At 36.9% G+C, this 13,901-nt stretch overlaps 1 long non-coding RNA gene across 3 annotated transcripts in view; it reads left to right on the plus strand.

Moving 5' to 3' along the window:
* The window catches only part of LOC106729126, a 180,613-nt gene that overhangs the window by 96,200 nt on the left and 70,512 nt on the right, over positions 1-13,901 (plus strand). The window lies entirely within an intron of this gene.

A 13,901-nucleotide genomic window follows, 5' to 3' on the forward strand; every position in this document is an offset into this window, starting at 1 on the left:
TCAGTGATGTTGGCCTATAATTCTCTTTTTTTGTAGTGTCTTTGCCTGGTTTTGGTATCAGGGTGATGGTGGCTTCATAGAATGAGTTTGGGAGTATTCCCTCCTTTTCAATCGTCTGGAAGAGTTTGAGAAGGACTGGTATGAGTTCTTCTTTGTATGTTTGGTAGAATTCCCCGGTGAAGCCGTCCGGTCCTGGACTTTTATTTGTAGGGAGGTTTTTAATTGCTATTTCTATTTCCTTTCTAGTGATCGGACTGTTCAAGTGTTCAGATTCTTCTTGATTCAGTTTTGGTGGACAGTATGTTTCCAGAAACTTGTCCATCTCCTCTAGGTTATCCAGTTTGGTTCCATATAGTTTTTCATAATATTCTTGTATGATAGTCTGTATTTCTATTTTGTTTGTTGTAATTTCTCCATTTTCCTTTCTTATTTTGCTTATTTGTGCTCTCTCTTTTTTCTTCTTTGTGAGTTTGGCCAGAGGTTTGTCGATTTTATTTACTTTTTCAAAAAACCAGCTTTTGGTTTGGTTGATTTTTTCTATGGTCTTGTTAATCTCTATTGTATTTAATTCCCCTCTGATCTTTATTATTTCCTTCCTTCTGCTGCTTTTTGTGGCTTTTTGTTCTTTTTCTAATTCATTCAGGTGGTGGGTTAAATTGTTTATTTGAGATTGTTCTTCTTTTTTGAGGAAGGCCTGTATCGCTATAAACTTCCCTCTTAGCACTGCCTTTGCTGTGTCCCATAGGTTTTGAGTGGTTGTGCTTTCATTATCACTTGTCTCAAGGTATTTTTTAATTTCAGCTTTGATTTCCTCATTGATCCATTGTTTTTTCAATAACATATTGTTTAATCTCCATGCTTTCCTTTTTCTTCTCCTTTGTTTCTCTGTTGTTGATTTCCAGTTTCATGGCATTGTGGTCAGTAAAGATGCTTGAGATAATTTCTATCTTCTTAAAATTGTTGAGGTTTCTTTTGTGCCCAAGTACATGATCGATCCTGGAAAATGTTCCATGTGCACTTGAAAAGAATGTATATCCTATTTTTGGGGGGTGTAATGCTCTGAAAATATCCACCAAATCTAGTTTTTCTATTGTAGTATTTAATTTCTCTGTTGCCTTGTTTATTTTCTGTCTGGAAGATCTGTCTAGTGATGTTAATGCAGTGTTAAAATCTCCAACTATGATTGTATTCCCATCAATATCCCCCTTTATCTCTGTTAGTAATTCTTGTATGTACTTAGGTGCTCCTATATTGGGTGCATATATATTAACGAGTGTAATATCCTCATCTTGTATCACTCCTTTAATCATTATAAAATGTCCTTCTTTATCTTTCTTTATGGCCTTTGTTTTAAAGTCTATTTTGTCTGAAATCAGTACTGCAACACCTTGCTTTTTTGGCTTTTCCATTTGCATGGAATATCCTTTTCCATCCTTTCACTCTCAATCTATATGTGTCCTTCTCCCTAAAGTGGGTCTCTTGTATGCAGCATATTGAAGGTTCTTGCTTTATTATCCAGTCTGCCACTCTGTGTCTTTTGACTGGAGCATTTAGTCCATTAACATTTACAGTAATTAATGATAGATATGTGTTTATTGCCATTTTGAACTTATCTTTGCAGTTGAATTGGTATATCCTCTTTTTTCCTTTCTTCTTCCTTTTGTGGTTTGGTAATTTTCCTTTGTATTATCATGGATTTTATTTAATTTTTGTGACTCCTTTGTAAATTTTTGGCTTGTGGTTACCCTTTTTTTTTTTTGTAAATCTATCAACCCATTACTATAACTGTTTTTATTAAACTGATAGTGACATGATCTCAAACCCATCCTACTGTTAAAAAAATTTAAAAAAGAAAGAAAAAAAATTCTGTATTTCCCTGCCTCCCTCTCCCACTCTCAGTGATTTGTATGTCTTCTTTTATAATTTCATGTTTACTTTATTTGTAATTCATGAGTTATCACCTTTCCAGTTGTGTGTTTCTCATTTCTGTAGCATCCTGCTGCTTTTCTATTTAGAATAGCCCTTTCAATATTTCTTTTAGCATGGGTTTAGTGTTGCTAAACTCCTGCAGCTTTTTTTTTGTCTGTGAAACTCTTTATTTCTCCTTCTATCCTCAAGGATAACCTTGCTGGATAAAGGATCCTAGGCTGCATCTTTTTTTCATTCAGGGCTTTGAATATATCTTGCCACTCCCTTCTGGCCTGTAGTGTTTGTGTAGAGAAATCAGCTGAGAGCCTTATGGGGGTTCCCTTGTAACTTACTCTTTGCTTTTCTCTTGCTGCCTTTAGAATCATTTCTTTATCCTTGACTCTGGCCATCTTGATTATGATATGTCTTGGTGTGGGTCTATTTGGGTTCTTCCTGTTTGGGACCCTCTGAGCTTCCTGTACTTGGATATCTGATTCCTTCTTTAAGTTTGGGAAGTTTTCAGTCATGATTTCTTCAAAAACCTTTTCAATCCCCTTTGATCTTTCTTCTCCTTCTGGGACCCCTATTATGCGAAGATTGGGATGCTTTATATTATCCCATAGGTCCCTTATGCTATTTTCATTATTTTTTATTTGCTTCTCTTGTAGTTCTTCTGAATGGGTGCTTTCTATTGCCCTGTCTTCTAGATCACTGATTCGTTCCTCTGCATTATCTAGTCAGCTTTGCACAGCTATTAGATCATTCCTCATCTCTGTCAATGAGTTTACCCATTCTACTTGGCTCTTCTTTATAGCTTCAATTTCATTTTTGACATATTTTATATCTCTAAACACTATCTCTTTTAATTCCTTCAGCAATTCGATCACTCCTTTTTTGAAACCTTGATCTAGTAGGCTATCGATGTCTATTTCGTTGATCTTTCTTTCAGGGGATTTCTCTTGTTCTTTTAATTGGGAAAGGTTTTTTCTGCTTCTTCATCTTGGTCATACCTCTTTGGCACTGTGGTTTATGGAGTATCAGTTGTTTATTTTGGTCCTTAAGGATTTTATCTATCTGATGCCTATTTAGGAATAGAACTTAGGAAGAAAAGAAGAAAAAATAAGAGAGAGAGAGAAAGAATTTTAAAAGAAGGGAGAAAGAGGGTTTGAAAACAGTGTATAATGAATAATAGAAGAGTGAGTTGAAGCAGAGTATTAATCGGGTTGAGACATCCTTTTAAAACCTTTACAAAAAAGGGAGGGGGGATGAATAGATGTATTTGAAACCTGTGTCTAATCAATAGCAGGACATCAAAACCCAAGAGAAATAGAAATGAATTAAGAAGTAAAGATTAAGAGAGTAATAGAAAATAGAACAGGTAAAAACAGATTTAAAAAAAAAAAAGGGGGGGTGTTTGTCAGGTGTTCTCCTGGAGTCTGTGTGCTTTTACTGTGAAGTCTTTCTGTCTTCGTCCTGTTTTGGAAGCTCAGCTTGCTGTTTTCAGAGGCCCTCCCTTGGCGCCCTCTTCAGTGCTGCTCCCAGCACCTGTCGGCAAGCAGATCGCGCCTCCTCCTAACACTGGGTCAGGTGCAGCTCTCTGCTGTGGGCGGGCGGGTCGCTGCCCCTCCGGATGCCGCAGTCAGATGTTGCAGACTGGCCAGGTAGGAGGGTGGGTCGTGCCCCCTCCCAGCACCTCTGTCAGGGGCTGTGTTCCTGCCGAAAGGCGGGGGGGGCCGCTCTCCCTCTACCTGTGCCGCCGGTAGCTCCGCTCTCTGTGCGGCTGCACGCTCCGCCCTGGTCAGCGCTCCACCGGTGGGCTCGGGGAAGACCGAGGGACAGCCCTGTCCCTGCTCTGAGCCAAAACCCAGCTCCTTGGTTGTCTTTGTGGAGCAAGTTCTCTGAGGGACCAGGATGGAAGGATCCTATCTGCCTCGGGCTGCAGGCCAGTCTCAGCCTGACCTTTGAGGCTGCCAAGCCCCTCGGTGCGGATGCAGGTTTCGCCCCCGCCCCCGCCTGGGTGCTCAGCGCGGAGGATATGGCGGCTGTGCCTGAGCCCCGCCTCTCTTCCCCCGAAAACTTTCCGCGGGTTTTCAGAGATGGGGGTGTGCACCCTTCCCCCGAGAGCACATCAACCCTGCTGTTTTATGGAGGGTCCAGGTTGTTCTGCCCTGTGCACCCACAGCCACGGCGCGCAGCCCCTTGCGTTCCCCCGGGGCTGCCTCCGTGCAGCCACTTCTGTCCTCCGCCCGGCTTGTGCAGCCTGGCCCTGCCCGCCGCTGCCGGCCGCGTCTCAGGCTGGGTGACGGGGGACGCTCTGTGCCCCTTTAACTTAGTTCTGTTAGTCAAGGGCTGCTCTGTACAGATCGGTGCCTCGGAGGCTCCCCCTCCGTCCCGCTGGCCTCTCAGTTGGAGAAGGGAGACCCAGCGAGCGAGCGCCAGTCCTCCTTTGCCTGCTGCCTCCTCGCGGGACCCGTCCCGCGCTGCTTTGCCTTTTGTTCTTTCTTTTTTCCTTTTCTCCTACCAGATTTTTGGCATCTTTATCTTTTGAAGAGGGCGATGTTCTGTCGGAGTTCCACAGGTGCTCTGGTTGGCTGAGTGGGTCTGTAGATGTGGGTCTTGGTGTATTTGTGGGAGAGGGTGACCTGCGAGCGTCCTTCTACTCCGCCATCTTCTCCGTTGATTTGCAGTTTTCTAATGGCTAATGTTGTCAACCATCTTTTAATGTACTTGGCTATTTGCATATCTTTTTTGATAAATGTCTATTCAGAATTTTCATCCCCTTTGCCTTTTTATTATTTAGTTATGAGAGTTTTTTACATATTCTAGATACAAGTCCCTTATAATATATACGATTTGCAAAAATTTTCTCCCATTCTGTGGGTTGTCTTTTAACTTTCTTGATGGTGTCCGTTGAAGTGCTTAAGTTTTAATTTTGATGAAGTACAATTTATCTATTTTTTGTTGCTTGTACTTGGTGTTGTAATTAAGAAGGCTTTGCCTATTTGTGGACCAGATTTTAATAAAATTTAATAAAATTTGGATGGGGTAATCTTGACAAAGTCGAGCAGAAGCCATGGCCCAGAACACATGGGAGAAGGCTGGAGCAGAGATGGGAGTTATCCTTCCCAGTGGAGGCTAGGTAGAGTCTCTAACTATCATTTATCTAGTACTTATTATTTACCAAGCATTGTCTAAGTTTTATAGAGATCAACTTGCTTGACTGTTACAATAATCCTATGAGAGAATAAATCTCGTAACCTGCATTTTATGAGTGAGAAAGCTGATACACCAAAGAATTAAGTAAAATGCTGAAAAATCACACAACAAGGAGAGCTTGGAATCAGGTCATCTAACTCCACAGGGTATGCTCTGAATCACAACATCAAATTACCACTAAGCCCTAAGCTCAGAGGATGCAGGTCAGGGGAGAGGAGTATATTGTGGGATATTAACTGAGGTAATTAATTAAATGAGAGTCTATGTAACAACTGGGCTGGTTCTTCTTCCTTCATGTTTCTACTCATCACCTCTGAGCATAGAGACTAGGAGCAGCAGTATTTACTTCCAGGATTAATTCTAATTAACAGAGTAAAATTCAAAGTCCTTAGAATAGTATGTTCTTTCTCCCAGTCTATCATATCCCAGCATTTTTCCTAGACTTCATTTTGCCATTTCCTTAAACTTAGCCTTTTACAAAGGGTCTCACAGCTATTCCTTTTGAAAAATTTAGTCTGACAATTTTTTGTCTTTAAGTAGAATATTTAATCTATTTACATTTAATCTGTGCCTACCATTTTACCATTTATATTCTATTTGTCTCACATGTTCTATGTTTTTCTCTTTTTGTGCTTACTTTTGAATTAATAAAATATATTTATCCTTCCTCCTCCATTAGCTTTTAAAATTATCCTCTGGTATTCTCTTAGGATTTTCACTAGGAATTACAGTATGCATTCTTGGCTTCTAAAAGTCTGAAATGTATTTGCATTTTACCACTGCCATGACCATAAAAGGTCTACATAACACTCTAATTTATTACTCTCACATCTTTTGTGGTACTGTTGTCATGTTTATTTAATTCTTCATATGTTAACACCTCACAAGACTTTTTGGTTATTGCTTCATACAATCAATAGTCATTTAAATTTACACACATATTTACCTCTTTATTCCTTAGTATTTTCATACTTCTATCTAGGATCATTTTTATTTGCCCAAAGTGCTCTAATTTTCCTTTAGTGTGAGTCTGCTGGTAACTATCTCAGTTTCTTTATTTGTTTTGAATATGAATTATTTTACCTTCATTTTTGAAAAGCATTTTGAAAGGTCTAGAATTCTAGATTGGCAGTATTTTTCCCTCCAGCACTTAGAAGAAATTAGTCTGTTTCTTTTGATTTCCATTATTTCAGCTGAGAAGTCAGCTGTAAGTCTTCTTGTTGTTCCTTTGAAGGCAATGCATTCTTTTTATTCCTGAGATAGGTCTTAAAATAGTCTCTTTGTATTCAGTTTTCATCAGTTTTTACTGCCATGTGCATAGATTACCTTTCTGGTTACTCTGGAAGGCAGTTAGGCTGGGTGTAGCTGATTAAAAGCCCTTTAGGAGTCCCAGTCAAAGACTAGTGTTATTTTTCAACCTCCCTTTCCCCTTGAACTTCAGTTTTTGCCTCCCTTGCTCTTTGAGATTTCCAGAAACTTAGCCTCTCATCTCTGCTTTCTAAATGGTACCTGCCTCAAACAAATAGTGAAGCTGACTATTTGGCTCACCCTCAGAGAGCTTTCCTTTCTTCCAAGATCTTGCTTCTTGCTGCCCTCGTAGCTGTCTGATACTTCAAACAAATATTTTTTAAAATAATGTTTTATACAGTTTTTCTAGTTGTTACTGTGGAAAGGCTGGACCAATGTAAGCTAGCCAGGCATAGCTGGAAGACTTCCATAATTTTCAGCTATTTCTAATAGTTTCCTAGGTCTCTATCTCAGTCCAGAAAAAAAAAATTATTTCCTTTTGCTCTGTGCCTTCATCTTGCCAACATTCTATAACTGATGGCCTTTATGAAATAATGTCTTTGTTGGCATAGCTATTCTTTATTGTTGAACTCTGTGTATATTCTCACTTTGGGATAGCTTCTCCCTAAATCCCTATTGCATTACAAAGATAAAGCTGTAGCTTTACTTTAACACTTATATTACAAAATTACAAAGGTATAATATAGCTCATACTGATGTACTCACTACTCAGTCAAAGCCCTCTTTGTACGCTCCTTGATTTTATCCTTTCCATGCCCGCCAAAGGTAACCAGTCTCTTGAGTTTATTATTAATATTTTTTGTGCATTTCTTTATACTTTTACTACATATGAATGAATAAAAACATCACATAGTATCATAAAAATGTATCACATCATACACTGTTTTGCATTACTTGCTTTTTTGCTCAATGTTATCTTTCTGAGATTCATGTTTTCTAAATCTAAACCTTATTTCATTTACTTTCATCATGTGGAGAATTTCTTTACATAAATATATTACAGTTCATTTAGATCTTTTCCACTGATGAGTATTTAGATTATTTCATTTTTTTCTTTTATAAACAATGCTGCCACAAATATTCTTGTATTTATGTACTTCTGCATCTATGTAAGCATTTCTCCAGGGTTCATGCCTCACTGTGAAATGGCTAGGTTATCGGGTATTCATATTTTCAACTTTGCTAGATATTGATAAACTGTTCTTCAGAATGTTTGTAAGAATTTATATTCCCTCCAATAACGACTAATTCTTCTTGCTCCTCAACTATCTGATATTTGGTATTTTCAGACTTTCATTTTTACTGATATTAAAGATGTGAAATCATATTTCATTATAGTAACTTCAATTTTTTGAATTAATATTCAGTGCTATGATTTAACAAAGGCTTGAGAATAATAGTATAATAGAGTGAATAAGTTATAGTTGATACTAGAATTGTCTTCTTCGAAAACTTGTATGCCCAAATCAGAGCTCAGAGTCCCTCCCAAGGTTGACTCTTTGCTTAGCTTCTAGCAGAGATTTAACCTTAAAGATCAGGCTTGGCTGCCTGTAAAACCCAGGGATCACAGTCACCCTTGTCTACCACATTTCATTCTTGGTGATTATCCCATTCTCATGCAATTGACAATAAGAATTTCATACTCTTCTGGAAAAAATCCATGCCTATAAAGAAGGGCATGTCTCTGTGATCTGGACAAACCATAATAATAGAATGAGGGTATAATAGAATAACGGTATACTGTACCGTTAGAATGACAGTAGAGACATCCCAAAGTTGAAGTTGTAGGGCCTCAACTCCATGCAGGCAACCCCAAAGTAGGGGTATGTTGTGCTGCCAAGGCCAGTATCTTTCTATTCCACTCTGTTCTCTCAGGAGGAGATTGCTTGACTATTCCTTTTTGCTGAATTCTCATGTCTACTCTTGCATCTTGGAAGCCAAATTAAAAATAAACACAAACTTACATGCATCATTCACCAAGTGGTTTTAAACATAGGTTGGTCTAGCTCCAGATTTACAAAAAATCAAAACAAGCCAAAAAATAATGCCAAACATATCACTAGATCTGAAGGGTCATGTCTTTGCTAAAACAGTCAACTTTTATTTCTAAACAAAATATTTGATGCTACAAATATAGTTGAATGTGTGTGAAAGGATTCATGCATGATTTTTTATTGAAGAAAATAGCAAAGCACTGGAAATAAACAAAATGTTCATTAATGGGAGACTGGTTCAATAAATTACAGTTCATCCATACAAGCAAACAAGATACAGCTTTTAAAAGAATGAGCAGGTTCTCTATATACTGCTTGTCACAATATGTCATTAAATGAAAAAGTGAAGCACATAACAGCATATATTCCACGTTATACTTTGTGTAGAAACAAGAATAAAAATAAGAAAATGCATATTTATTTCCTCATTTTTGCCTAAATAAACTCTGAAACACTATTCAGGAAACTAATAAAAACAGATACTTGAGGGGATCAGAGAATGGGGACTGAAAAGGAGGGGATGGGACCTTGGTAGACAGGCCAGGAGTAGAATGTAAGATTTTTCATTTTTTTTATTAAAAGCTTTTTGAACCATGAAAATACATAACTATTAACAGAAAACAAGCACAAGCACAATACTCATTGTTTAGTCCACAAAAAAAAAAAAAAAAAATAAACAAACCAAAACTGCATTTGAGTAAGTTCACTGAATTCCAGGTTTGCCTGAGTAAAGTACACGAATGCTTGTCTTACATTGTCATTACTGAAATAATGGAGCAGTGAACTAAGGGACAAAGGGGACAAAGGGAACAAAGAGAGAATCTGCCCAAAGAGGCAAAAGGACACTTTCCACTCAGGAAGGCAGAACCTGTTTTGTATCTGCTGAAATAGCAGTTTTATCAGTTTCAAAATATTCTAAATTCTAGTTTTTGCAGAATTTGTTGCAAATAAATAGTAATGATGAATTATCTAGCTTAAAATGCCCTGCCTCCATCTCCATCTATTAAACTCTTACCCTTCTTTGGGGGACTTCTCTGCTCAACCCAGATAGAAGTTAGAACTTACCTTTGCTGTTGAATTGTAACCTTTCACAAGTTCCTCTTATATGCTATTAGACTAAATGTCTTATTAGACTTCTCCTTTACAACCAACAACAACTCCAGTTGTTTCTATCAACTTAGTTTGTCTCAGATTTGTCCTCTTATCTCCATTATTCCTGCTACTATCATAGGTCAGATCATCACCACTTCTTTATGAAAGTCTTGATTGTTTCTATACTCTTGGTCTTAGCCCATCACTGTCCTCTACCTTAACCACTCCTCACCACCCACAAATTCATCCTTTAGACTACAGGTGTAATTGAGAGAACTTCAGGCTAACTATGGTTAGCTCTGCCCATGTTTCTCTCTGCTTCCTTTGAAACCCCACTGAAATAAGAATAAAGTCCCAAAAGGCATGAACTCAAAAGATACACAGAATAAAAGAGGTTACAGTAGAGAAGTAGTATCAACATATTTTTCTGAATATAGGAAGTGAATTGATAATTCATCAGAAATGAGAACATTAACACCAAGTGCTTGTAACAGGGATGCTAATGGAAAAAAGGTCAATTCATACCAGATGGTGTCAGGATGGTTTAGGAATCAGAGGCATCAGGAACTGCAAAGATGTTAGTCAGGAGACACAACAAGATTGGGTGAAGTTTGTTTAAGGAATAGATATTTTTCTCTCCCGTCCAACACAACTATGAGACCGACCTTCATCCATCCTGGTTGGATACTGGAAGTTTGAGCTTTGTAGAAACTGAACTGGTTAAGTTCTAGACCTGAAGATATAAAAAGATCCCAAAGCAAGGCACCTCACTATGAATTTCAGAATTGCAGGGTTAAGAAAAAAAAATCCTATAACCTTCCAGAAAAAGAAATGCAAGTCATGTATAAAAGAAAGAATAGAAATGACAGTGAACTTCTAACAGTAATACTGAAGCTAAGAGACGATGGGGCAATGACTTCAAAACTCTAAGGTAATATGACTTTCAGCTCATAACTTTATATTCAACTGAACTACTTACTAATCAAGTATGTGAGGATAGACATATGAGAGATAAGACACACACTATTTATTAGTTATCCAAAAGTTTCCAAGTTCCGTTTCCCTTTCTACCCTGCACTATAGGCTGGAAAAGATTGTCATTTTTTCAGGTGTTCTTCCCTTGGAAATCACCATGCAATCTCAATTTTGGCCAATGAGACGTATACAGAATTCTTCCAGTGGATCTCTGTGTTTGATTCTCTTTCCTTCCTTCTTTCCTTCTTTGTTTCTTCCCTCCCTCCTTCCTTTTTTTCTCCCTCCCTTTCCCCCCTTCCCCTCTCCTTCTTTCTTCTTCTTTCTCTCTCACTTCTCTCTCTTTCTCCCTTCATCTATCTATCTAGACGTAGCATAACCTTTATCTTTTTATTTTTATGATATTGTGATGTTTTACTAGATTCCTCATTTAATGATGCCCTCTTCTGAAAGAATAGAAAAGTTCAGGTATTTAAGAGTTTTATTCGTTTCTTTTAATGGTGGTAGAGGGGTTATGAGTTCTCCAATTTTATGGTTCCTTTTTGTTTTGCAGGTTCTTACATTGTTCTTTTTCCTTTTTTCTTATTTTCCCCTTCACCACCAAATTTCCAAAGGCTGTCATCCTTTCTTTTGTCTTTTTTTCTCCCCCAGAGATATGCATTTCAAAGATTGTTTCTTTAAATGTAGTCTATCTTTTCCAATTGCTCCTCTTTATATTGCACCAATTCTTTTAAATGGTGTCTAGTTTTTCAGATTCCTAGTATTCGAAGTTCCTTCCTTGTAGTCTGTGCTCTGATCTGCCTAGGTGCTTTTCCAGTATTCTGTGATGTATAGTGAATGTCATCAACTTAGAGGTTGTTTACATCATCCTTAGGCTCCTTCACTACCTCCGTCTTTCTTCCATGGAGTTTTTCTCGGTCTGCCTCTACAGTCTTACAACTTGATGAGGTGAGGTGGCAAAGTAAGAAGATGCACATTGTGATTTGATGATTTTTCTCTTTTAGTCACAATTATTTTACAGTTTTGGCATGGTCTGACTTTAAGTCTTATTGAAGGCATGTTTTGGTGTAGGAATTACTTTTTATTTCTAATTGTTTCAAATTATTTGATGAGGAGATCCTGGGATGGGGCTCACATTACAGCCATCACTGTCCTCAACTACTCCAGATTTTTTGCTTACATATTTCCTTATGTATTTGTATTCACTTAGATAATAAGTTCTTGAAAGGCAGCTATTTTTTCCTTAGTAGCAAAATGCTTTGCATGTCCTAGTTGCTGAATAATTATAACATAAAGTATTCATTAATTTTGAATTGAAATGTACCTTAATTCATTAGGTGCCATGAGGATTATTGATATAGTCCTACCAATTTGGAATTTAAGGCAAAGAGACTGACTAGCATTAGCCTTTTAGATTATCAGTGAAAATCAGTGAAAAGCTTGAATAATGATTACCTTTTAAATGCATGCAGTATAATTCACTTTCAAATGTAATAAGAACCTTGGAGGGCACTTTCTTAGCAAAGAGATCATCATTTATATTTGCCATAATTCCTAATTTTTGTGGATTTTGTGCTACTATAGTACCTGATTAGTTTGTTTTCTTAACTAGGCCAAGTGGTCCCTGTTGAAATATTTTTCACTTTATTCATTTTCTTCTCAAACTTAAAAACAGAAGTCATATCAAGAGTCAACTTTACCTTACACTCGATCCATGATGTTATAAATATTATGTAGAGATGTCGTGAGATTTATGAAGGATTATTGTCTTTATAAAGCCTCTTAGAAAAGGAGATGTTGAATTTCTCTTTGTCACTCATTCTTCTTTTAACAGTTCTCACTATCTGGAAGTTCTTTGTTATGTTTAATCAAATCCTTTAAATCTCATTAACAATACATCTCCAATATGACCGGTTTTTAAGAAAACAACTTGAATTTTGCTGGCTTTTTTCTCTGCAGGCACATTTATGACTTTTAATTCTAGTATACTTTGTATAATTTAAAAGCATATGATTTAACTTTATAAATCAAGGATAATTCCCAGTCGATTTTTAAATGTTGTAAAATACATGGTAGAATTATAACTCATACTTTATTCTGTGAGAATATTTCATGGATAGAAGACTTAATTCATAGAAATTTGTGGAAGTGAATAAAGCTGGTCAACTGGTATAATATCTGAATGAGAGGATATTTTTAAAGAGATAATGGTATGTGCATTTGTCTGGTAAATATTTATTGAGTACATAGTATTTGCCAAGTATTGCACATACTTGAGCCACTATACCCATTGTTGCCCAATCAAAGTCTTTCAAGAACACACTTTCAAAAATAAATAATCACAAAACCAGCACATTAGTCATGGGAACACGATTGCTTCCAAAGTATTTAAAAAATTTTGTACCTTGTAATAGTTTAAGCTTTCTCTTACAATTTTGTTTAAAATATTAATTGTTTATGAAACTCTCCTTTCATAGATACAATAAAGGGGTATTTCAGCCACATAATTCTTGGAGTTATCATATCTTCTGAATTATTGAAATAAGGCCTGGATTATTGCAATGGGTTTCTAACTAGTTTTCTTATTTCTTCTCTTGCCCACTTATACATGCGCCACTCTGGAGCCAGATAAACTTCTTATATTGTTAATTTAATTTTTGACACTTCTCTACTTAAAACCCCGTTTGGAAATCTTCTACACTGTTGGTGGGAATGTGAATTGGTACAGCCACTATGGAAAACAGTGTAGAGATTCTTAAAAAAATTTAAAAATAGAGTTACCATATGATCCAGCAATCCCACTCCTGGGCATATATCCAGAAAAAACTCTAACTCAAAAAGACACATGCACTCCAATGTTCATAGCAGCACTATTTACAATAGCCGAGACGTAGGAGCAAGTTAAATGTCCATAGACAGATAAATGGGTGAAGAAGTTGTGGTATGTTTATACAATGGAATACTACTCAGCCATAAAAAGAATAAAATGTTGCCATTTGCAGCAATATGGATGGACCTGGAGATCATCATACTAAGTAAAGTGAGAGAAAGACAAATATTATGTTATCACTTACATGTGGAATCTAAAAAATAATACAGATGAATCTATATAAAACAGAAACAGACTCACAGACATAGAAAACAAACTTATGGTTACCAAAGCAGAAAGGGAGGAGGGATAAATTAGGAGTATGGGCTTAATAGATACAAAGAACTTCAGTGGTCAGGATAACTTCACTGGTGAACTCTGTCAAACATTTGAGAAAGCAATAATGCCAATTATATATAACTCTTCCAGAAAATTAAAGAGGACAGAATACTCTCCAACTCTGTAAGGCAATCATTACACTGATATCAAAACCAGACAGAAGTATTATAAAAAAATTAAGTGCAGATTAATATCCCTCTAAA

This window comes from Camelus ferus, chromosome 21 (assembly GCF_009834535.1).
Source record: "Camelus ferus isolate YT-003-E chromosome 21, BCGSAC_Cfer_1.0, whole genome shotgun sequence".
Taxonomy (NCBI): domain Eukaryota; kingdom Metazoa; phylum Chordata; class Mammalia; order Artiodactyla; family Camelidae; genus Camelus; species Camelus ferus.